General features: G+C 46.4%; 1 pseudogene; it reads left to right on the top strand.

Annotated features, from left to right (window-relative positions):
* The first annotated feature begins 1312 nt into the window (after positions 1–1312).
* LOC118214354 lies at positions 1313–25219 on the top strand (annotated as a pseudogene).
* The last annotated feature ends 1784 nt before the right edge of the window (positions 25220–27003 follow it).

Genomic DNA, 27003 nt, shown 5'->3' with positions numbered 1-27003 from the left:
CCTGCTCACCAGAGCAGCCAATCCCCCGAGCCAGCCGTGTGCTAACGGCATCTAAGAGCAGTCGCTTTGGTCGGCGAATCACTTTAGATCATGTCACATACACCGCCCTTTCACTGCTCTCTCAGACCACAGGTCTTTACTGAGCGTAAGAATACATAATGACAAGAGTGGATCATTCAGGCTTGTTATTTATTTACAGGGAGTGCCCTGCCCTGTTTGAAGCCTGACCTTGAGCAAGCAGCTGTACCTTTTCAACACAACCCAACAAGCTGCTCTACACACGACACCTCTCTTAGCAAAGCATTTTAAAACAAGAAAATATCCATGAATGAATTTATGATCAATTCCCACCTACAGCGCCGTGAAAAAGTATTTTCCCCCTTCCCCGTCCTGATTTTCTGTTTTACTGCATATTTGCCACACTGAATATTTTCAGAACAGCGTGTCAAATATGAACCCGAGTATACACAAAACACATTTTTTAAATTGTTATTTTGTTTATTAAATGAAAAAAGCATATAATACCCGTATGACTGCATTCAATATGAAAAATATTAGGAGTTTGTTCATTCTGGCTATGAATTTGAAAACTTTGGTAAAAAGTTCCCCTTCCTCTCCTTTAACTGAGGAGTAAACAAATACAATTTGTTTTTACATTTCATACCTGAAATAATATTAGTTTCCCCGATGGGATTAAAGTGAACACTCTTCCTTTACTCTTCATCATTCTAACATTATGCTGCTCGGGATAATAAGACATATGAAATGCTTTCGCATGCAGGCTACTAATGTGGTTGCGTCACAAAAAAATAAAATTGCCCATTTAGAATGAATTTCAGCGTGTAAGATCTGATGACATACAATTTTATTTTTATTAATTAGATTGAAAAGTGAACTTTATTGATAAGAGAGTTAAGTGTGTGCCCTGTGTTTTCTCCCTGGTTAATTTCTGGACTGGTTAACAGTTGCAGTAAATTCTGTGTGATGCTGCTATGATCTTATTAGTATAGTTTCCACATTTTAGCTGGAGAACAATGCCATTGTCCACAGAGGGTTTGATGTGTTTTAATGACTGTTCAAAAAGGCTTGAACAATAATTAATATTACTTCTGATGCCGTTTTCATATGGCTTCATATGAAACCCATGCCCACCACCCCCAACTCTTTCCCCACAGCGATGTACCGGCATACAGTAGCTAATGGACCATAGATAATCTGTGTATTGTGTATAGTATGCTCATTAACTCTACACTTATTTGTACACCAGATTCTCGGAGTATTCCAATTTTTTGACAAAATGTGGGAAGAAACGATGCATTATTCCCCCTCTCTCTTTCTCTCTCTCTCACTACAGACGAGAAAAGCGGTTTAATTTGCGTGGTGCTATAAAACGCAAATTCACTGCAATGCCCTTTTCCATCCGATTGGGGGTACAATTGGAATGCTCGTTGCATGGACAGTGTGACCGCGCAATTTGTGGAAGCTGATTTCTGGGCTGGACAGGAAACGAGACACCAGAACGCGCAGCAGTCGGTGGTCCTGTCTGAGAATGGATGTAGAAACGTGAATCAAATGAGCTACTGACCGAGAGGAGTGATCAAGCCAAGGATTCGGCACTGGCTGCAGATTCTGAGAAGACGCATCTTGTAGCTGACGTATTGCCTGGGAACTGGAATTGCCTGTCCGTCTCTCTCTTTCTGATGCCATTGTCCCCTGGAAACAGAAAGGGAGCGCATTAATAAAAACCCAAACCCAAAGGCTTTCTTGCTGTAAGTAAAGAAACTCATCCCGTCTCTTCGTAAAAATCCCATTTTATGTATAACTACTGCTTGGCGACCATTTATGGCCAGCACTAGTAGTTAGATTGGAAACCGCTCCTTTATCCCGGCGAGGTATCCTTAATGCCTTATGACCAGAAGAACCAACTGGGAATATTTAGAGAAACACGAGAAGGGAACGCTATGTGGTTTCTTTTTGCAAATGTCATTGTATGTATGTCTAAAATCGGGCGATAAAACCGAGTTTATTTCATTTTGATCCGGCTAGTGATGTAATTTGAGCTAGTGCATACCGGTCTGTCGGCTCTGTCAGTCGTCCGTGTGTGCAAAAGCGCGAGGCTGATACGTCAAACTGCTATGCAGCTGTATTTCTGCATTTCCAATTCATTAAATATTATGAAGCACCGATACAGAAAAATAGCGTCATATAGGCTTTTCTAGGGCCTGTATAGGCTACGCTTGCTTGAAAAAATTAATGGACAGATAGGTACATCATCAAGCATACACAGCAAATGAATTAACGCCATGTTTCTCTAAATTACCTGGTTCCCATTCAGTAGATGTAATCTAAATAGCGAATCGATAATAGCTCATCTGGAAGGTATGGGCGTATTCTTTCGCATGCGGATTGCATCTCCACCAATTTCTATTTTAAAATATCGTTCGAGCAACATATTTCGTATGCAGTATGAATTAGATGGTTTATGGCGATTATGAAGAGCGCATCTTGCATATCTATCACGTCTTGCCAAAATGGGCAATGGTACCATGCTAGTCAATTTGGTACCCGCCCTATGCAGCCGTATATCTCGAAATAAATAAATAAATCGTTAGCGTTACAGTATTTAGTCAAATATCGGCGCTGGCCACGTTTCACAGACTATCCTGGCTATATGCATGATGCAATGCTTTGTTGAGATCACATGTAAAATGTTTACGTCTACCCCGTAATAGGCACCGTTTCGGATAATTAAGTTCGACTTGAATTAATAGCAGTATGTAACACCGATGTCCGATTTGTGTTGTGACGTCAGGTGTAGACTCGGCTTTTCATCCTAAGGGCACTCGTTTCTTGAGCCTAACTGGATTTATTATATGCAAGAAGTGAATCGGGCAGAAAATCCACGGATCGAACAACGAGGCAAACAATATGATTATTACACTGTTACAATAAAATGTTAATCCGATATCTTTTAGCCCGCAAATAAATTTTGGCCGGGCGATTGGGGTGTATTAATGGCATGTGCGCGTAGTGGTGTGGGTAAAGGCTGCCTGCACGCGCTGTTAGACGCCAGACATTTAAACCCAGGGTATAGCGCGATGTGAGTGTCTGTATTAATACAGCAACACGGTGAGGAGGATGCCGATTCTAACCTACGATGCCCCCGTGATACGGAGTGACATGCAACTGTCAAGTAAAATACATTTTAGGCAGCAGGGACGGGCATTCGGCCGTATCGTGCCAGTCGACGGGGCTGTGACGTCATGAAATGTGCCTGTATTCAGAATACACGCCAACCGCTCACATTGCGGAGGGCTCAATGATTCAAACTTATTAGGAACTGTATTTTATTTTTAAAGCTTTTTATTGTGAAAAATTGTGTTTAGCCCAGTTCATTACCATCCCTTTGCTAATATACCACAAAAAAACAACATAAGACCCTTCGTTTCCTCAGTGAATGCTTGATGTGTGTTTTATATTTGTGTCTTTATTAATCTGTATCTGCACTGTATGCTTAAGAAGTAATTTCAATTGGCCCAGTTTTTTTGGTGAGGTGGAGGATATATTACTTCCTTACTGAAGTTTTTAACACCCAGCTGATTTTATTGGCTTATATATGGACATCTGAATATTTGTGGTCTAAAGCAAGAAAGTATGCTTCGTGTAACTCCAAAGCACCTTGTACCTTGTTACCAGAGGCTGTACATGTGAACAGAATTTTTTTTTGTAAAGTATTTATTTACAATTAAAAATCATAAGCGTCCATTTTTAAAATCTTGTTGGCAATTTTTTCCTTGAGTCTCAGGTTGAATGCACCATTAAGAAATGGTTTGAACCAAAAATAATATTAAATGTAATTCTTTGGAGAATAATCAAGCGATATGCACATAAGAATAACACTGCTTTACAAGCTTGCTTTAGAGTTACTTGCTGTGTATTTTCCTGCTTTGGACCAGAAACCCCAGAATGCACCTGTTTCAACTACGTAAAGCTGGTAGGTTGACAGAAACTTACATGAACATATAAAATATTCTTCACTGCACACAAAAACTGGGCCAATCGAAAACATACACTAAAACTGTCTCTTCATGTATAGATATGGTCCATATTTACAAAATGATATTTGAATAACTTTCAACTTTTTAGCCCTCTTACTGCCTGCTCAACGTCACGGTATCATTTTTACAGGTGGCTTTCTTTGTGTGCCAGGTAATAATTAAGATTTCTGTCATGGCTTCCTCTCTATGTCCACGCCAGAGTTACATACAGCAGCTGTGGGCAGGGTGGTGGGCAAGTCTGTGAACAGGAAGGGCATACAGACACAGCTACAGTACGGAGAGACAGTGAGGGTACATAGAAATCCTGAGGGATTACACGGTTGGTTACGGTATTGGGAGAGGACATTTCCGCTGTCCTGCCACTGTGGGAACATTCCTTCCGTGCCCCCTCCTAATTCTCACCATTAGCACAGCGGCTGACTGTTAGAAGCCGACTGTGTTGAGTCAGTGCACAGAAAGCAATTGATTTCTGTTATAAGGACCAGATCCGATTGCCAGTGTGTGTATCTGTGTGTGTATCTGTGTGTGTGTGTGAGCGAGAGAGCGGGTGAGCAAGAGAGACAGACAGAGAGAGAGAGAGAGAGAGACAGACAGACAGACAGACAGACAGAGAGGGAAATGATACAGCTGATAGAGTTTGGACTCAGTGTGTGAGTGTGAGTGTGTGTGTGTGTGAGTGTATGTGACGCAAGAGAGCGAGTGAGAGAGACAGACAGTCAGAGAGAGAGAAAGAGAGAAATGATACAGCTGATAGAGTTGGGACTCAGTGTGTGAGTGTGAGTGTGTGTGTGTGTGTGTGTGTGTGTGAGCGAGTGAGTGAGCGAGTGAGTGAGTGAGTGACTGAGAGAGACAGACAAACAGGGAGAGAGTGAGAGAGAGACTGACAGACAGAGAGACAGAGAGACAGAGACAAAAAACACGGCTCGTAGAGTTGGGACTAGTGTGTGAGTATCAGAATATAACAGTAACTTAGCAGAACTCCATGTCTTCCATGATTTTTTCAACATCATACTTGATCCCACCCAAGAAGATTCAATTAGGGTTAATAAAACAGATTGCTGCCAAGCATATAGCGGTGTTAACATTAAGCTGCTCCATCTGTTTACAAGACTATTTTTCTTCCTTTTTGGCACCAGTGCGTCAATTCACTCTCCATCTTAACCCTGTGTATTAACCGTCTGAAATAAAGAAGCGTGTTGGAGTGGTGGCGTGGGTGGGATAGAGTTCACTCTGTTCATTTTTTATGGCTGTGCTTTTAGAGGTGTGCTAATCTTAACTCAGTACTACAAACCTACCTACACGTTTGCAGCCAAAAATAAAATTTAAAAAATGGCAGTTGTGCTTTGCAATTGTGTCAACAAAAAAAAATTTAGACAACAGTCATATGCAGTCAGATAACTCCACTCATACTCCCACTACCCTTTCCTGGCTCGGGGATATGGGCAGGATGGAGTTCATTTCAATCATAGCCTCGTTAGACCCTGGAAGAGACCATAGGGATGGTGGGGAGGGGCAGCCAGGGTGTCTCAGCGAATGTAAAGCACGCTCTGATTGGTGGGAAGGCAGACCCGAAGCCTCTCTGTGGCCCGAGGAGGAGCGAGAGGAAGAGGAGAGAAAGTGCAGAGGAAGTGCTGGTCCATTTGCAGCCGCTGAAAGCCCTGCAGCGATCGATGGTAATGCCGTTCGGCGCGGCGCTTTGACGCAGGTTTTTTGAACCATGTTTACACGGCTTATGGTTACCAAGGGAGTCAAGCTTTCGTCCAGATTTGATTGGATTTAAGAGTTTGCCAATATATGACCTATACTACCTACTAGACTACCACTTGTAAGATTACTACCAGGTTAATTATTTTATCACATTACATTACATTACAGGCATTTGGCAGACGCTCTTATCCAGAGCGACGTACAACAAAGTGTATAACCAAAACCAGGAACAAGTGTGTTGAAAACCCTAGAGGGAAGCACAGTTCCAAGTGCAGGGAGCGACCGCGTAGTTTAACTTGGACCCTGTAGGTTAATCTGATTAACACAACAAAAACAGCAACAAAGCAGTCTATGCAAATAAAACAAGCAATAGTTGAGTAGGCACAGTACAATAACTAAGTCAACTGAGATAAACAGCTTACCTATCTTACAACCCTAAGATTACATAGTCAATTAGAGACTTATTAGTATCCTAATAGACTGCAGTTTACTTCCGTTCTTGAAAGGATACATGGGAAGAAAATAGGGTTTTTCATTCAATAAATCTGAATGTATTATGATTCTGCAGAAAAAATAAGCCAAATATGTCAAATAAGTGAACGGATATGGATATGTAAGGATGAAGTAAATATGTGTGTGGGGGGGGGGGGGGGGGGGGTTAACATGGAGTCAGGAAAAAAGTGGGTGTGTATCCATTATCCATGCAGACATGTATGCGTGTGTGTGTGGCATGTATTTTTGTGTACATATGTGTTTTCTTATGACAATGTGGATATGAAGTTAACTTTCATGTTCCTTTATGTTTTTCAGGAACTGTAGCAGTAACACTGTGTTCAAACTCCTAACTGAGCTCCCAGGAAGGAGAACAAATCCAAAGGTAAGAACAGAGAACACTTACTGTACTATACTGTACTATAGTGTACTGTACAATTCCACAACCTACTATACTACACTACACTACATTATACTATACTATATTGCATTACACTATACTACACTATACTATACTACACTACATTATACTACACTATACTATACTACACTACACTATACTATATTATACTCTGCACACAGTCCCTTGAGCCTAACACTCACCCCACACTGAGACGATCTCCTCTGCTTTCTACGGTGCCCCCACGGCACTCCAGGTGAAAAAAAATATCTCACTGTGGAAATCTGTAAACTTGGTTTTGCAATCCGTGCATTCAATTTTCCAATCCAGTTTTCCTACATGTATATGTTGGTCAGTGGTTGTGCTAGCCCATGGAATGCTGCATCTTTGAAATGTAGGGCACTTCACTTGCGTTCTGATAAAAATAGGCTGACTATCTTTGCCACAATATGCTAACTCACAATAAATGTATGTCTTTCATAATTGTATTATGTCATTTGTAAATTAAATGGTATAAAACAGTGGGATTAGCGAGACGAAATAAGATACAAACAATGTTTTGGCGTTCTGATCAAAACAAATTTTTACCACACAGGCTAATGATATTAAAAACCCCAGGAGTAATTTCTGTTTTAATTTAGACAGGCTGAGTAAGCTAGCTAGAGCGTGACATCTTGTTTTCAACTTTTCATTCAAATTAAGCGCTTTCTCTTTGAATCTTGCAATCCTACCAATGGCTGTGTAAATATTATGATCAATAAACAACACAAATTTCAGACATCAGTTGGCTCAAAGAAACAGGAGTAATTATTTTGTTACAGTTAAAGCTTGGGTCATCAACCATTGTAATCATAAAAAAATGTAAAAAACCTAGGAATATCTGCATTTACGGAACACATTGTTTTTTTCCCCTGCACCTGCATTTAGGATTTTTTTGCACAAAAAATGCAGAATCATTAATGTGACCACTTGGTAATATAAATATGTTCTCTTATACTGTTCTGTAGCGAATGGTGCCCCCTTATCACTGTACTGATTCCCTCAGATACAGATATGCATATGGGAGCACTTTCATTACCCCAAACCCTCATTGGCCTATAGCCAACAGCCTAAAGCCATTGTGTCATTCATTACCACACAATATCATGTCAACAGCCAATAGCATACAGCCATGCTGTCATTACACCAAACCCTCAGCCAATAGCATACAGCCATGCTGCCATTACCCTAAACCCTCATCCAACAGCATACAGCCATGCTGCCATTACCCCAAACCCTCAGCCAATAGTATATAGCCATGCTGTCATTACCCCAGAATTTCACATGCTGACAACCAATAGCCTACAGCCATGCTGTCATTAACAAAAACTGTCAGCCAATAGCCTACAGCCATGCTGTCATTACCCCTAACCCTCAGCCAATAGCCTACAGCTGTGCTGTCATTACCCCGGAATCTCACACGCCTACAGCCATTACCCTACAGCTATGCTGTAATTATTCCAATTATCCCCATGTCAGTGCAGTGTGAAAGTAGGTTGTGTGTGTGTGTGTGCGTGTGTGTGTGTGTGTGTGTGAGTGTGCGTGTGTGTGTGTATGCGACTGTGTGTGAGTGTGTGTGTATATGTATGTGTGTGAGTGTGTGTGTGTGTGTGCGTGTGTGCATGGTGTGTGTGTGTGTGTATGCGTGTATCTCTGGATACTTTATTTGACCTCACGTTGCGTTGAAGTGTGTTTACACAGTGAGGAGCAGTGGAAATTACAGGATGGTAAATGTGAAGGCGAAGAAGGTGTCATCCCAGTATTGTCCTGTACTCAGTCACACAGTTTTGTTCTCTCTGAAGGAGAGGGTTTAGGGGAGCTTTCATACTGCAGGCACACTGAGCAGCGGTCACTGTAAAAGTGACATGTCTCTCTCACTCACACACACACATACACACACACTCACACATACACCCACACCCACACACACACACACACGCATACACACACACACGCACACTCACACACATACACACACTCGCACACACACACACACACACACACACACACACGCATACACACACACACGCACACTCACGCACATACACACACTCACACACACACACACTCACACTCACACCAATCCAAATTGATTGAATTGAATTGAGAGAGAGCCTGCTGGGTAACAGTGAGCTGACACAGCCAGTTCTCAGGTGTTCAGTGTGAAACGTTGGGGATTTATTACTGAACACTGGAGCCCCGGTCCCCCCACAAAACTCACAGAGCTCATTACACTGGCAGCAGAATGTATTGGGAGGCACTCAATGGAAGCTTGCATTTGCAACATTAAAATTCAGACATTTTTGGAGCAGCTGAATAAATGCTTTATAGTAGGGACTTCTTTTAAGAATTAAAGAGTAAACCACTGCTACAAAACCACCCCCTCCCCCCGACAGCTATTAAATATAATGAATTTAAATACTACCCTCTATGGTATAGCGTGGTGACAGGGCACTATGTAAGAGCTTACTGTATTGTAGTTTAGTAACAGAAGGTGGTATAAGAGCTTACTGTATTGTAGTTTAGTAACAGAAGGCAGTATAAGAGCTTACTGTATTGTAGTTTAGTTACAGGAGGCTGTATAAGAGCTTACTGTATTGTAGTTCAGTAACAGGAGGCTGTATAAGAGCTTTACTGTATTGTAATTTAGTAACAGGGTACTATGTAAAAGCTTACTGTACTGTAGTTTAGTAACTGGACACTATATAAGAGCTTACTGTATTGTAGTTCAGTAACAGGGCACTATGTAAAAGCTTACTGTATTGTAGTTCAGTAACAGGGCACTATATAAGAGCTTACTGTATTGTAGTTCAGTAACAGGGCACTATGTAAAAGCTTACTGTATTGTAGTTCAGTAACAGGGCACTATATAAGAGCTTACTGTATTGTAGTTCAGTAACAGGGCACTGTTTAACAGCTTACCGTACTGTAGTGATGGTGGGTTTGTTGGTGTGGTTCCTCCAGATGGAGCAGCTCTCTGATGAAGAGCAGGAACACGCTGCAGAGGAGGACAGCGATAAAGAAGATCAGGACCTGGATAAGATGTTTGGGGCGTGGCTGGGAGAGCTGGATAAACTGACAAAGGTGTGTCTGGCTGCCCGGCAACCAAATCTAAATAACTGTATCATGGACGTGGCCTTGATGACATGCCACATAATTAAAAATGATGGTATTCGGGACACCTGTCTTGCAATATTATCAGTAAAGGATGATGTATCAAGTAAATCTATGGGAGGTGACAATGTCACATGGGGTTTAGTCTTGTCATTATTTAAAAAGAAATGCATAACACGAATGGGCTGGGAGGTCTTTTTATCTTTTTTCATGATTTAAAAAATAATCTTTTATCTGGTTTATGTTCATGAATCTGTCCTTTTTGTTTCCTCATAGTTTTGTGCACTGCTCCAAACTGCATTTGGACCTGCTAGTTTTTCTCATGGTGAGGCATTTTGGAAGAGTGCACAGCATGGGCAGTCTCAGGAGATCTGTCAGTACTCTGATCAAACACAGACATTTTAATGCAAAAATGTAGATGTCACAAACTCAAGTGGGTAAATTTTGCCTGGTCCAATGGGGACAGTGCCATGTCACTCATTAGCTGGTAAGTAGTTGGCATGTGGTGTAAAAGCTAATCGAAGGTTGAAGCGGCCATTTTGTAAGGTGTTTGATGTTTGATGTGCCTCTGCAGAGTCTGGATGATGGAAAGCCAGAGAAAATGCAGAAAGCTCCACTCAGACAGGAAACCAACCTGGCCAACTTCTCCTACCGCTTCTCCATGTACAACATTAACGGTGAATGCCATAGGTTACAGTGTGATCAGTACACATGATCAGTGTGTGGACAAGTGATCATGATCAGTGTATCAGTGTATGAGTGCATTTGCGTATTCTTCATATCAATGTATAATTGGTGTGCGATAAGTGCATGAGTGTTAGCGTGTTGTCAGTGTATAGCTGTCTGATAGTGTGTGGTCAGTGTATAGTTGTGTGTTAGCGTGTGGTCAGTGTATAGTTGTGTGTTAGCGTGTGGTCAGTGTATAGTTGTGTGTTAGCGTGTGATCAGTGTATAATTGTGTGTTAGCGTCTGGTCATTGTATAATTGTGTGTTAGCGTCTGGTCAGTGTATAGTTGTGTGTTAGCGTGTGATCAGCGTATAGTTGTGTGATAGCGTGTGGTCAGTGTATAGTTGTGTGTTAGCGTGTGGTCAGTGTATAGTTGTGTGTTAGCGTGTGATCAGCGTATAGTTGTGTGATAGCGTGTGGTCAGTGTATAGTTGTGTGTTAGCGTGTGGTCAGTGTATAGTTGTGTGTTAGCGTGTGGTCAGTGTATAGTTGTGTGTTAGCGTGTTGTCAGTGTATAGCTGTCTGATAGTGTGTGGTCAGTGTATAGTTGTGTGTTAGCGTGTGGTCAGTGTATAGTTGTGTGTTAGCGTGTGGTCAGTGTATAGTTGTGTGTTAGCGTGTGGTCAGTGTATAGTTGTGTGTTAGTGTGTGGTCAGTGTATAGTTGTGTGTTAGCGTGTGGTCAGTGTATAGTTGTGTGTTAGCGTGTGGTCAGTGTATAGTTGTGTGATAGCATGTGATCAGTGTATAGCTGTGCTAGCGCGTGATTGGTGCATTACCTGTAACAGCAGAGTGCTTCTGCCCTGCAGAGGCTCTTAACCAGGGCGAGGCTGTGGACCTGGACGCCCTGATGGCGGACCTGTGCTCCATAGAGCAGGAGCTGAGCAGCATCGGCAAGCCCCACAGCGGCCCGTCCCGCCTGGGCCTGGGGGGGGAGGCGCGGGCGCGGCAGAGGCCGGCGGGCTGGCGCAGCAGCGGGGGCAGCAGCGGCAGCAACAGCAGCGCCCGCGCCTCCCCGTCCGCCACCCTGCGAGGCGCCGGCGGCCACGCCCGCCCCCTGGCCTCCAACTTCTCCCTGGACGACATCACGGCCCAGCTGCAGCAGTCCTCGCTGGGCGGGGACGAGGCCGCCGCCCGCCAGAGCCTGCCCTCCTCCTCCGCCTCCGCCTCCTCTTCCTCGGTCGCTCTTGCCGGCGGCGGCGGCGGCGCTACCCTCCGGCGCCCCGCCTCCTCTTCCTCCCGCCACCGCCGGACGGGGTCGGCCGGCGCCGTGAGCGACCGCGAGCTCCGCGCCATCGGCCTGTCCTGCCGCTCCAGCGTCAACTCCGCCTCCAGCGTCAACTCCGCCTCCAGCATTAACTCCGCCTCCAGCATGGACTCGCTGGACAAGGTGCTGAGGCCGGCGGAGCTGGAGCGGATCCCCCCGTCTCACGCTGGGGAAGCGCAGGGGCTGCCCAGCTCAGAGGTACCGGCACCCTTCCTCCCCTCACCCCATCCCCTCATTCTCACACGCTTCTACCCCCTTATGATCCCTTTCTCTGGGGCTTTTTCTGAACCCAGCGTTGAGTGTCCCTCACCCTAAAACCTTGGGCGGCAGTGTAGCGTAATGGGTAAGGAACTGGGCTTGTACCCTAAAGGCCGCAGGCTCCTGGGTTAGCCGCTGCCGTTGTACCCTTGAGCAAGGCGCTTAACCTACATTGCTTCAGTATGGATGCAATATAAATGCTATGTGTAAAGTTGTGTAAGTTTCTCTGGATAAGGGCATCTGCTAAATGCCTGTAATGTAATGTTAACCCCAACCCTTGAGTTTGGATGACAGAACTGACAGGGTACTGCAAGAGTAATAGGAATGGAATTATAACTCATTTTACATTAATACGCTTATCAATAATTAACCTGATTTGTTTTTGGAGAACAACCCTGTATTCCAAAAGTCAGAAAAGATTTACACTGCTCGTGTGTTTGTCTGCATCAAACCTGAGGACAAGCCTTCTGAGTGAAGAGGCATTATGGTTACATCTGTTATTTTACTCTACTCATTTTCCTTCCCTGTTGTGACTTAGAGAGTTTACCTTTAAATGTATCCATTTATAAGGCCATTAGGCCATAAGTGCCCTTCATTGAAGGAAGTTAATGTGGCTTGTAAATGTAACTTCAATTGTAAGTTGTTTTGTTGCACTACTACATCAGTGATGGTGGGTGTCAATAATGCAGCAACATCGTGGTCACTAATGTACTGCATGATTGTTGCTTTGGTAAGTTCCTGGCGTCTGTGTATGATCACGATCAATAACAATCCAAAGCCTACTAGCATTGACATTCTCTGTTTCCACAAGCAGTTTGATGCATTTGGTCTTTGTACTCACGTCTGTCTTTTCTTCTGTCTGGTTTGCGCTCCAAGCATTCGTATCTGGACAGGGAAACCTCGCTCATTCTGACAAACATAGCGGGCAAGCCGTCTCACCTGCTGACCAAGGTGAGACCATTCTTCTCTCTTCCTGTTTGCCTGTGCCTGTGGATCCTTCCTGCCAGAGAGAATGCCTGGCCCAAACCTGTGATGTCACAGCTTCTGACAGTTCAGATTAGTTAAAAGAACAACTTCTAATCTCTCTTGGGTTCAGAGATCAAACCAGAAAGAGGAGTGTTTTACAGTATATGAGATATACTGACAGTGTTTTCTGTCAGTAGGAGATAAACTGACAATGTTTTCTGTCAGTAGGAGATAAACTGACAGTGCTTTCTATCTGTAATAGATATACTGACAGTGTTTTGCATCTGCAGGACATATACTGACAGTGTTTTCTGTCCGTAGTAGATACACTGTACTGACAGTGTTTTCTGTCTGTAGGAGATATACTGACAGTGTTTTCTATCTGTAGGAGATATACTGGCGATGTTTTGTGTCTGTATGAGATATACTGACAGTGTTTTCTCTCTGTAGGATATATACTGACAGTGTTCTGTGTCTGTAGGAGATATACTGACAGTGTTCTGTGTCTGTAGGAGATATACTGACAGTGTTCTGTGTCTGTAGGAGATATACTGACAATGTTCTGTGTCTGCAGGAGATACACTGACAGTGTTCTGTGTCTGCAGGAGATATACTGACAGTGTTCTGTGTCTGCAGGAGATACACTGACATTGTTTTGTGTCTGTAGGAGGAACAGGCAGCTAAGCTGAAGGCCGAGAAGATCAGAGTGGCTCTTGAAAAAATCAAGGAAGCACAAGTCAAAAAGGTGGTCCACCCCAGTGTCGAATGCAGACTTACAAACACACACTTAAAACAGAGGGAGGGGGGGGAGGGAGTGAGGGAGGGAGAGACAGAGAGAGAGAGAAGGGAGAATGAGAGAGAAAGAGCAAGGGAGGGGGAGAGAGGCAGAGAGAGAGAGAGGGGGGAGAATGAGAGAGAAAGAGCAAGGGAGGGAGCGACAGAGAGAGAGAGAGAGAGAGAGAGGGATATGTGTCGCAGTTCTACTGGCTGGAAGCCAGACTGGGTTGCTTTCCCCTCTGGGACCCGTTTGATTAATCACAGCTGGTGCAGAGACTCACCGCTCTGCTCCATATAACCCTCCAGCAGGGAGAGCTCACTGCTTTATGTTAGCATGAGAGATTCACAGCAAGGGAGAGCTCACTGCTTTATGTTAGCATGCAGGGAGAGCTCACTGCTTTATGTTAGCATGAGAGGTTCACAGCAAGGGAGAGATCACGACTTTATGTTAGCATGAGATGGGTGCACCTGCACAGTGAGATGACTTTTTGCATCTAAGTAAATGTAAATTGAGAGTTTTTATCCTGCTCTTGAAAATAATGATGTTTAAAACTACATCCACATCTATATATAGACTGTAGTTCAGCACATCCATGTCAAAGAGAGGGATGCCTTGTGGGATTTCACTTAGGCAGTGCAATGAGACTATTGTCGTATATTCATACCACTAGAATTTAGTCATGTCTTTATGTGCGATTTCAATGCAGAACCATAAAAGTGAGCAGGATTCTGGGAAATGTGGTAAACACACTGATCTAGATTCTGACTGGACCCTGTTCATAGGACGTTTGTAACTGGCTGATGTTTCGTTTTAATGCTCCATGTGAGAGGGACTTTCAGAGTAGACGTGTCGGTGCTTTCATGTGCGAGTGCGGCCTGTGCTGTGGGTAGGCGACATGGTACGTAATGAAATGGAAACCAAGTCAGATCAAACTATATTAAACTGGATGTTCCACAAACAAGGGTGATGGAACAGAAGATCAGCACAGACACCGTGGCAATGCAGTGATTGGCTGAGAATCGCTCGGTGTTTCACTGTGAGGGCATCTTGGCCCCTCACAGCCTGCCCTTTACGCCCGCTGATTTCATGCGACTTGTGTCTAGATTTTATCCGGTTACGATTTTACCACGCGGCATTTACAGTTATTAGTCAGACGCGTCTCCGGGTTAGCCAGATTATAGTCCGATTGCTGTTTTGCGTGTAAGATGCGAAACCCTGACAGCCCACTTCCTGTTTTGTTCTGCACCACAGAGAGCAAAGGTAGCTGCTTCCAAAAAAAGCTCGGGTGGGTTTTTGCTGTTTCCTGAAGTTAAGAGAAGACGCCATATTCGGCAGACGACGTACAACAGGAGACGGCTGATGCGATTGCTTAATACTGGTTGCAGCCGTAGCAGAAATGGCTTGAAGAAACATATCGCTAGTAAGCTTTTAGTTGCGCTCGAATGCCGACCACGGGCGTCCTCCATGCTGGTTGCGTTTGTGATGCTACGCGCTTTCCCTTTTTGGGGGGGCTGGTAAGGTGCGTGTGGTTAGACTGTGGGAGGAGTTTGGGTTGTGGTGTGCGTCTCGGAGAAACGGATGCATTCGCAGCGGTTTAACGTCTGTCTCGAACGCGTCTCGCACACCACCCCCCGAAGTGGTTGTGTGGGCGGTCGAATTTGAATCTCTTCCTAATGCATCTTGGGCGCATTCGCACATGCATTTTTATAATCCCTATCCATAATCCCTATCTGGATATAATCCGGATTCTCAAGACGTGTGTAAAGACCAGGTGTAAACGAGGCCTTAGTCACAGACATATTACATTACGTTTAATTTGGCAGAGGCTTTCACCCAAAGCGACGTGCAGTAAGTGTGTACCGAAGGTTCTACAGTACACAGGTCCAATAAGGTACAGCTCTCATTGAGTATCAGTTATCCACAGCCACATCCGTAGATATGTGAAGTGTTCTCCTGTTTCCGCCCCAGCTGGTGATCCGGGTGCACATGTCGGACGAGAGCTCCAAGACCATGATGGTGGACGAGCGGCAGTCGGTGCGGCAGGTGCTGGACTGCATGCTGGACAAGTCCCACTGCGGCTACAGCCCCGACTGGTCGCTAGTGGAGACCGTCAGCGAGCTGCAGATGGGTGAGTACCGGGTTTCCATGGCCACGCTCACTGCGCCACGGTTTCCAAGGAATTATCCCCTAACCCACGGTTGTTAGGCTGCTGTTGCTATGACACAACCTCTGCGCTGTAGTCGCTATGGTCAGAGTCACGACACCGTAATGGCTATGTCACGCGCGCTACGTCGTAGTTGCTCTGCCACACATAGCTGACTGCGTTACACCTCAGTTTCTACACCACTCTTGCTAGGCCAGTGACTACGGTACAAAAACAATCTGTAGGTTTTTAAAAAACATTTTTTCAGTGACTATAGCAATGTTTTTTTGTTTTTTACCCTCTTTCTGTCTGTCCAGTGATGGGGGATTGCTCTCTGGTTTTATGGGATCTAATGGATGGGATGTAATAGATTGGATCTGATGGATGGGATCTGATAGATTGGATCTGATGAATGGGATCTGATAGATGGAATTGGATAGATGGGATCTAATGGAGGTATCTAATAGATGGGATCGAATGATGGGATCTGATAAATGGGATCTAATTGGTGGGATCTAATGGATGGGATCTGACAGATGGGATCTAATGGATGGGATCTGATGGGTGGAATCTGATGGGTGGAACCTAATAGATGGGATCTGATAGATGGGATGGGATCTGATGGATGGGGTCTGGCCTGGTGTCTCGCAGAGCGGATCTTTGAGGATCATGAGAATCTGGTGGAGAACCTGCTCAACTGGACCCGGGACAGTCAGAACAAACTGATGTTCATAGAACGCCTCGAGAAGTACGCCCTCTTCAAGAACCCGCAGGTATGTGCACGTTCAGTCAAACAAACACACATACACACACACACACTCAGACACACACACGCAGGCACACACATGCATGCTGTCTCTCTCTCTCTCTCACACACACACACATTCACAGGCTCACACACTTTTGGCTGCAGAAGCAGAGCGCAGGGTCTTTCTCCTTCTGCCAGTGGAGTGATCCACAGATTGAGAGACAAGCTTGATCAGATTTGACTAGCAGAGGAAAGAGAGGCTGGGAGCAGTTTGCTTTCACCAACACTAATCCTCTCTCTCCTCCCTCCCCTTCCCTGAACAATGCCAGAACTATTTTCTGGGGCGGAAGGACACGTGCGAGATGCCAGACAGGAACAAGGAGGCTCTGCTGGAGGTAGGAGAGACTGAGGGGCTGAGAGAGAAGAGACAGAGGCACATTCTTACCGTGAGGATGATGATGGCAGTGATGTTGCGATGACGGTTCCCCGCAGGAGTGTTTCTGCGGGAGCTCGGTCAGCGTGCCGGACATCGAGGGCTCGCTCTGGCTGAAGGACGACGGGAAGAAGTCGTGGAAGAAGCGCTACTTCCTCCTGCGCGCCTCTGGGATCTACTACGTGCCCAAGGGAAAGGCCAAGGTGGCGCTTTTATCTGTATGAAACACGGACACATGCGCACTCTTATGTGATGAACGGTGCAGTTAACTTGACCCTTGACCCTTGACCACTCTTCCTTTTCCAGGTGAGCCGGGACCTGGCCTGCCTGCTGCAGCTGGACCACGTAAACGTGTACTACGGCCAGGACTACCGCAGCAAGTACAAGGCCCCAACCGATTACTGCCTGGCCCTCAAGGTAAACAGAGGAGCACGCCTATACCATAGAATATTTCCTGTATTTCCTGGTGATGCATTTAATCAGTCCCCGGCAGGGTCAGAGATGACCTTGTCTCTGATATAATATGTTTTAACCATAGAAAAAGTAATTTCCTGAAGCAATTTTGAAGGTTATAGATTTATATTCAGACCTCGTAGTATAGATGTTGTCCTCTTGTGACTCGCACAGATATTGTGTATGTGCTGCCATCTAGTGGAATTTGAATGTGCAGCTATTCCTTAGCCGTCCCCCCAAATTACACCAAATTACATCATTTTCTTTCCTGTTTCTTTCCTCTGCTGAACCAATTTATATACTCCCAGTTTATGTCAATCATTTCCCTAGGCAAATCACATCATTGCAACATCTGGGAGAGTCGAGAAAAATAGAATAACCACTGCTCCAGTTTACTGACTAGTACTGTGATGTCACAGTCGAGGGCAGACTACAGTCTATAATAACGACCTACCATAATATAGAAAATACTTGAATATCAAAGGAAAACCCCAAGTCATCAAATAAAGACACAATCATAACAAAAGAGTACATTGATGTTCCTGCTTGCACTACCTTTGTAAGGATACCACACTGGGTTAACCTCTGTAGCTGAGATACCAACTTGTTCCCCATGACTTTGGCTTTCCGACAATACCAAACATGATTACACTGTATTACAGAGAAGCTAAGGTTTACATAATGCTGATCCAGTAGGATGTTTTGCAACCGGGTCTCTTAATCACACCCTGCTGACTGCCTGTCAGCACAGTAAACGGTCTGTTTTGCTTTCGTGGTCTGATAGGAGCACACTTCTGTGAACCGCCCTACACCGGTTCACGCCTCAGTGATGATCAGAATAAAGAAACAATCCTGTGCTTTGAAATGCAGCAGCACGGTCACTTGCCATTTATCCAGACATCAGAATTATTTCTGTACAGATGTGTTTAGAAAAATAACAGAACGCACATTTTACATAACTGCGCGTTACTATATTTTTGGTCTTTGATTCCCAATTTCAGCATTCACCATGGGGGTTTTACTGGCTTCCTTCCTCACCCTACGATCCTCAGAACAAGCCTCCTCTCACCAGTGTTGCCGGCCATAAATAATATTTTATTTCTCCAAAATCTTTAGTTTGGCTCCCATACAAATTTTCACTTCCCCCGTAGCTAATTTTATTTGATGGAAATCCCATATATCATCGATTCCTGCACGTTTATAGTCTACAACTTCTAAAACTTTTAAAAGCACCACATTTTGGGGAATTCTGGCAACCCTGCACCCCATCTGACAGCACATAGACTTCTTTTTTAAAAACTTTTTCTCCTCTACTAGCTGGCAATTCTTGTAGTATAGTACTCTAAATAAGTCATGCTAAACATGCTATCACACACACTCAGTCATGTAAGTAAAGAAGCATGCTATAATCAGGGGTTGACATAAGTGCTATGCAAGTACGCATGCCCGGTAAAAAAAGATTAAAACGCGTGCCAATTTGATCTCCTCACGAGAAGCGTACCTAAAAATATAAGTGTACCTAAAATAGAAGCGTACCTAAAAATAGAAGCTTTCTTAAAAACACATAAAATAAAATAGTTTTTATCTTTTTTCCGTGCATGTTCACTTGCGTACCGTTTCTGTCAACCCCTGTCTATAATTATCTGGCAGCCGCCCCTTCCTTTAATTGCCCAGTGCTCCAGCTGGGCTGCACAGGCACTACACTGGAGCAATAGGCCATGCTAGCGGAGGCGGACTGCAGGCAGCTGACCCACCAGTAGAGACTGGAGGAATGCCTGCTGAAAGCTTCCCTACCGCAGGTGCCAGTCTGGCCAGTTATGTAGCTGGAAGCTACGGTCAGCGCCGCTACGTATGTACAGAGCTAGTTTCCAAACCACAGGATACACCGCTACACTGACCCGGTGCTTAGCACAACGAGATACTGGCTAAAGTCATTTTTTACATATGCACAACAGATATGTAACAGATTACAGGTTAGATTAGATAACTGATTAGCCTATAGATCCTCGTAAAAGACGAACTAGTACTAGCGCAAAAATGCTGTCAGTGCGAAAGGGGAGGGTAAATGTGAGGAAAAAACGAGTGCGGTCATGTCTGTCTCATCTGTTCAGCACCCTCAGATCCAGAAGAAGTCCCAGTACATCAAGTACCTGTGCTGCGATGATGTCAGGACCCTCCACCAGTGGATCAACGGAATACGCGTCGCCAAGGTAACCGCAGCACGACCAATAGCGGGGAGCAGGCTGTGGGAGACAGCGGCGATACACCGTTAGCAGATGTGCTGAATTTCAGCGCAGCAGCCGTCTGTAGGGGCTGCGCTGCTTTGAGTTCCAGCACGGTAAGCGGCTTTTACGCGACAAGCGTCAAACGCTGCGTTCAGCGCCGATTAAGGGGGGGTGACAGCCTGAGAAAAATCGAGTGCCGCCAGCTGTTTAAACTTGACGTCATCCGTCCAGAAAAGGCGTTGGTTCGGAAAACTATAACAAGCGGTGATAGTAGTAGGTTGTCTGTGGTATTAGGCCAAATGGTAAACTAGCTTTGTGAAACTGAAAATCCTAGGTTTGTCCCATAATGTCCTTCCATGTTTACATCTGCCCACTTCATACAAAGCCGTGATGTGATTGGACAGGCAGGTCAGCTTCAAACAAGGTCAAATGATTTGTACTTTGAAGACGGCAGCAAGGCAATATTTTGAGCTGTGCGCTACGCCAGGCTTAGCATTGCTGCCATGTCATGCATTAACGCTCCCTCCATTGGAATTGAATGGTTTGACACCATGTTGAGCGTTTTGACTCTGATCGTGTGAAAGAGGCTTAAGTCAGTAAAGCTGTGCATACTGTCAGCGTTGGACACAGAACGTTTCTCTCTTTATGCTTTCAGTACGGGAAGCAGCTGTATATAAACTATCAAGATGCTATGAGGCGCACAGAGGCAGCCTACAACTGGTCCTCCCTGTCCGCCTCCAGCAGCTTGCCGGGTGAGTGTGGGATTATGGGATAGCACTGCCTAAGGGCCATGGCAGACACGTGCACTCAATTCCTTATGCCCTTCTGTACCTGTCCTCAAACAGAGTCCCACTTCAACCACTCCAGCCAATCGGACAGCAGCCTGTCGGACGTCACCGCCCCCGGCCACTCCCGCTCCCAGAGTGCAGTGAGCTCAATCTTCTCCGAGGCCTGGAAGAGAGGCACACAGATGGAGGAGGGTCCCCGGGTGAGTCTCCTCTTTTTCCCTCTTTCATAACCTCCCTCAACAAACCTCTCAAGTCCACTCATTTTCGCCATCTAGTGTTAAAATGGCTCCTTCCACACCACCTTTGTGATGTCACTTTTGTTTCCCCCACATCTGACTAATCTCTGCTCTACAGGGATTTACAGGGATCCCTGCTTTTGTTGTCTGGTTGTGTAATTCCTCATTTCCTCTCCACCCTTAACCCTCCTGTGCAGGTGCGGGCAGAGTCTATCAGAGGGTCATACTCTGCCCAGCTACCCCTACAAGCCTACAGCAGCTACCCCTACATGCCCTGTCCACCTCCACCTCCTCCTCCACCTCCTCCTCCCCCAGCCCCGCCCCCTCTGCCCAACCCGTCCCAGCACTCTGCCACCATGCTGTTCAAGTACAGCACCATCGCCCGGCTGCACAACGCCTCGCAGTCAGCCAATCATTTTAAGCCTCCCTCCCTGGTCCAGCCCCAAGCTCCGCCCCTGCAGTCTGTCAAAGCCCACGCGAGTGTGCCCGCGGGTGCCAACGTCCCGCCCCCTCCCCCGCCCCCGCCGCCCGCCACCCTGCCCGCCCCCGGCTCTGCCATGGCTGTGCTGAAGCTGGGAGCCACGAGCCCCGCCCTCCATCCGTTCACTCCCCCACCCCCGTCCGCCCAGACGCAGCAGCCGCCGTCCCCCACGCACTTACAAAACAGCGAGCTGCCCCCTCCTGAAACTGACCTGCCCCCTGTCCCACCCCCATCCGACAGCGACCTTCCTCTGGCTCCGCCCCCACCCAGCACTGACCTGTCCCCTGTCCCGCCCCCACCTGACAGCGACCTGCCCCCCATTCCGCCTCCACCTGAAATTGGCCTGCCCCCTGCCCCGCCCTCAGTGCGCAGTGACCTCCCCTTGGCTCCGCCCACAGCTCACGGTGACCCGCCCCCAGGCCAGAGTGAACTTCAGCAGCTGATGGCGCAGAAGTTTCCCAATTTGCCCCAGAATATTCCCGACCCGCCCCAGGACATTTCAGCTCCCATCTGCCCCACCCCTTCACCCCCACCCCCTCCCTCGCCACCCCTAGCCCCCCTTAAAGTGTTCTCATTCAGCCCCACCCCGCACACGGCCCCCTATGGAGCTGGCCTCCCTACGTCTCCTGTGTCGCCCCTCCCTCCAGCCCTTTCCCACTCTGCTTCAATGCGAAAACAGAGTTTACCCACAGGCCACGGCTCACATCAGGCCCCGCCCACCCTGCCCAAACAGCACAGCCTCTCTTCTAAAGCCACGCCCACTGCCACCCCCTCCCTGGTGAAGCAGATCGCTAGCCAGTTCCCTGGGGCCAGTAAGGCCTCGGGGGCCCAGGGCCCCCCGGTGGTCAAAACTAAACCCAAATGGCAGCCCGGGGGCCAGGCTCAGCAGCAGTCCCCCGAGTTTCCCCCCCCTCCCCCGGAGAGCAGTCTTCCTTCCCCCAACGCCTTCCCCGCCCCGCCCATAGCGCCGGCGCCTGCTCCCCCGCCCCCTCCCCCACCTCCCCCTCTGCCGCCAACCGCCGTCCAATCAGGATCACCGAAGAAGTCGCCCACTTCCTGTTCTGCGTCCGGGGCGAAGAGGCCGCCCCCGGCGCCGCAGCGGAACTCCAGCATCAGGCGGAGCCTGTCGGGCGACCAGGACGGCAAGAAGGTGGAGAGCCTGGTCAGCATGTTCGCCGCGCCCCCCGCCTCCTCCTGCGCCTCCTCCTCCTCCTCCTCGGTGTCTCCCTCCAGAGAGCTCCTCTCGGGGGCGCAGCCTGGGCGCCCCAAACCGGGCAAGCTCAACCTCTCCTCCCTTCCCCTCGCCCTCCAGCAGAGCCAGTCCGGCTCCGACTTCCCCTCCCCCCCGCCCGAGTTCGAGTACTTCCCCCCTCCCCCGCCCGACTCCGAGCTCCTGCCCCCGCCCCCCCCTGCCGGTCACCGTCCCCCCGCCCAGCGGGGCCCCCAAAGTGGCCGTGGTCACCCCCCAGCCCCAGACGTCTTCCGCCGCCGCCGCCCCGTCCTGGAACCGGAGCTCGGCCAAGACGCCCCCCCCCGGCGCTGCTCCGCCGGAGCACGCCCACCCCCGAGCCCCCGCCCCTCTGCGGCTCCCCGCTGCCCCCCACCTCCCCCAAGGGGAACCTGTCGCTGCAGCCCAACTTCCTGGAGGACCTGAACCGGACTCTGAAGAGGAAGTCGGTCACCCGGCACGGCTCGCTCACGGCCTCCCGCGTGTCGGCGCGGTTCGAAGCCGCCGCCACCGTGGACGACATGGCGCTGCCGGGGCCCTCCTCCGAGCTGCACGCCCACCCGCAGAAGCAGGGCGGCTGCGCGCCCGCCAACATTTCCGGCTATGCAACGCTGCGCAGGGGCCCTCCCCCGGCCCCGCCCAAACGGGACGAGAGCACCAAGCTGACCAAGGAGTGGTAGTGAGGCGGGGGGAAGGGGGGTGGGCTCCTTGTTGTCAGTGCGGGGGAAGTGACCTCACGTTCTGAGTGTGAAGCGGGGGAAGTGACATCATGTTCTGAGTGCGGAGCAGGGGAAGTGACCTCATGTTCTCAGTGTGAAGTGGGGGGAAGTGACATCATGTTCTGAGTGTGGTGGGAAAAGGGAAGTGACCTCATGTTCTGAGCTTCGGGAGGAAGTGACCTCATGTCTCGAGTGTGTGGCTGGGGGGAGGAGTGGGCCACTGGGAAACGGAGGCATTCGACGGCTCTCATCACAACCCACACAGGAATGCACGAGAATACAATTCTGCATATTTCAGCATAATTACTACATTACTACTACTACTACTATACAAAAAAAAACAACCAAATCACCTATCAGCTTTTCTGTGAGTTTGTGCCGCAGTGTATTAATTATAAGCAATCAACAAAAAAAAAAGAAGAGAAGAATGACTATTGCTGCAATGTATTGGTACTGCATGGACTCCTGTATAAACATACTGTAACATGAGAAGATGCTTGGGTGGAGGGAGCAGTCAGTGGAGAATAAGCTGCCTTGGGGGTATGTGTATGTTTTGTTTTTTATATTAAATTATTTAATATGTTATTGTACGGTTTTTAAAACCTGAAGAATTAGGGTTCGGCCTATACACACAGACAGTGAGGAAGGTGGAGTCAGTCATGTGACTGATTGTGCAGAACTGAGCATGCTCAATAGGTGATGAGGTTGAAAGGGTGGGAAGCAGGTCTAAGGGTTTCCACTGTCTGTAAGGCTGGTGTCCTCGAGTCTCTGAATTGCACAGATGTGCAAGATGTCCGTTTTGCTGCAAAGGAGTATCTTTTGCACCAAAAAACATCGGTGAGCAACTGGAAAACTAAGGACATGATTCTAATTTGTATCAGTTTATTTAAGTTTTATTTATTTCTAACGGGCTGTTTTTATTTAAAAAAAAAAAAAAAAAAAAGATTTAGCACTGATAAAAATAGAAGTCTAAATATCATACCTCTATGTCCTTGGTTTGCTGGCTGCGCAAGGTGGATCTGATGTGAATTTCATGCTGCTGATATTGCTGCCATCTGTCACGCACACACTTTATCGTGGAGAGTGCACTTACACCTGATGTTTCATATTCTCTTTGTGCTCCAGGACCGAGAGAGGATCCTGGGAGCTTTTCTCAGTCTTATGCCTTCTCTTTTAGTTCGAGGTGCTATGTATCAGACCATTTAAATGCTGCAGTTACACTACGGAGCCGCGCGCTGGGATGTGACAACGGGTGCACAGCTTTCTGTGAGGGGACCAGTAGCCTGGACTGGCCTGGTCTGTACAGTCACAGTGTCCCAGAAGAAAGGCCAGTTTCAGCTGCTGAGAAACATTCCTGCAGAACCACATAAACACACAGCATCAAACAGCACACGTCTATATATACACATACAGCATCAAACAGCACACATCTGTATATACACGTACAGCATCAAACAGCACACATCTGTATATACACGTACAGCATCACACAGCACACATCTATATATAAACATGCAGCATCATAGAGACACACCCAGCATCACACAAACACACATCTACAAACACACATACAGCATTGCATAGACACATCTACATACACACATACAGCATCACACTCACCTCTACATATTACACGCATAAAGTATCACACAAACATCTGCATACGCACATACAGGACCACATGCATTTACATACATATCTGCAGGATCTTGTAAGCATCTCTACATTCATACCCATTTCCTTATTTACTTACATTGTGAGGACAAATGATTTTGTATTGGTAGATTATTACCCTTTTTAAAATCAATTATCTAAGTGAATTATGTGAAACAAAATGTAGCTATGGAAATACTCTATGTATTCTAGGAAGCCAAAGGGGCTCTTTAAAGTGAAGAACATCTCTGGAATATATTAATAATTGGGAGAAGTAAAAATAAAATGTCTCTTGCATTTAAACCTATGGTCACAATGTAACTGTTGAAATTATACTTGGTGATGTCCCAGTGACTCTTGTGTTGCAAGGAAATGCATGTCGTTTTTCTTTGTTTTAAATTCACTGTTTGAATGATGTGGGAATTGGAAATTTACATCGTAAGTGGTATAGGATTTCTGGAACGGTGGTTACACTATGAACAAAACGTTGAGACATACTGGACCAATTCATATTTACACTAGCCTACACCCCTGGATACGAGCATTTGATAAATGACTAAACTAAACGTTACATGGCCTACTTCAGACTAAATATTTGTCTTCCAAAACTGTAGCTTACTGCTGAATAAAAAGTTACGTATGTTAGTATGAACTTAGTTAGTATGAACTTCCGTAAGTAGCCTAAACAATCAGTGACGATGTAGCCTCGCGAGCCAGTCTCTTTTTTCACTTCGTTCAACAGTGACGATGTAGCTACGGACTGATCCTGCTGGCGCGTGAGGAATGGACATTGTTACGTTGTGTTGACGCTCTTTCTTTTAACGCTGCTGTTCCAAGAACACGTCTTTTCTGTATTTACTTAATTAGCAAAGAGATTCCCTGCATAATTTACTGCGCAAACTTGGACGTGGACCTCGCTTGAATTTCTTTGGAATGTATTACTGTGAATTAAAGGAAAACTTAAAACAAAGGTGAGTTTAAATTTCACAGAAGTCCTCAGACTGTGAGGGCCAGAGTAGGAGATGGAGAGATGCTCGTTTTCTAGCAGCGGCACACCGTCCACTAAACTGGCAGAGTTCTGGAGCTCAAACTGCTTAATGGCCAGTTTATGTTAGTTATTCATAATTCCGTCTTGTACAGCAGTCCACTCTATTGGAGCAAAAAGCTCATATTGCCAATACAATCAGACAGATAACCCACATCAAATGCTACCAGTCCAAAAACCCATTTTGCTAATGCTATCAGTCCAAATCCCACATTGTTAATGCTATCAGTCCGAACCCCATATTCCTAATGCTATCAGTCCAAAAACCCATATTTCTAATGCTATCAGTCCAAAAGTCCATATTGCTAATGCCATCAGTCCAAACCCCATATTGTTAATGCCTTTAGGCCAAAACCCCATATTGTTAATGCCATTAGGCCAAAAGCCCATATTGCTTCTGCAATCTGCCAAAAATTTATTTTAAAAACAAACAAAAAAAATTCATTTTAACAGCCAGTAAGGTTATGGTAAAAACACCAGTTTTGCTGTGGGCTGGAAGAGTAGTCATATGTAAACACTTCTAAGAGCAATACTTCACGTTTCCCAGAGAAATATTGTTATTTCCACAGCTTTCAGTCCTACATAAAAAAGAAACAGACCTTGCAACAAACATTACTTACATTTCAAGTAAAAAAGAAAACTGAATACATTACGACCACAAGATGGCGTCTGAACTTCTGTAATAAACTCATCTATACTGCCAGGGATGCTTTTGCCGCTCTACTACTGATAGCAGGTTGCTCAGCTTTGTGATTAATATTTAGGTATATTATAAATGTTTGATGCTGATATGATGACAGTTTGTTTTAGTTTGTGCTGTATGGACAAAAACGGCATACGGCAAAAGCGCAAGTGGACAATGTAGGTTTTTGCTGCTTGTTAGAGCCAAACTCCACACAGAGCAGGCTGTTTACCGAGGCAAGAGATGGCACAAGAGCCTCCTTTGTTACGGAGGCCAGATCCTACTGGAGCTGTGTGGGCGCTGAGGGGTCCGGTGTCAGGGCAACAAAGCTTTCTCCAGAAGGATCACGAGTGCAACTTCCTGT

This window comes from Anguilla anguilla, chromosome 15 (assembly GCF_013347855.1).
Source record: "Anguilla anguilla isolate fAngAng1 chromosome 15, fAngAng1.pri, whole genome shotgun sequence".
Taxonomy (NCBI): Eukaryota; Metazoa; Chordata; class Actinopteri; order Anguilliformes; family Anguillidae; genus Anguilla; species Anguilla anguilla.
The sequence above is the reverse complement of the archived record's forward strand: the minus strand, read 5'-3'. Positions and strand labels throughout refer to the sequence as shown.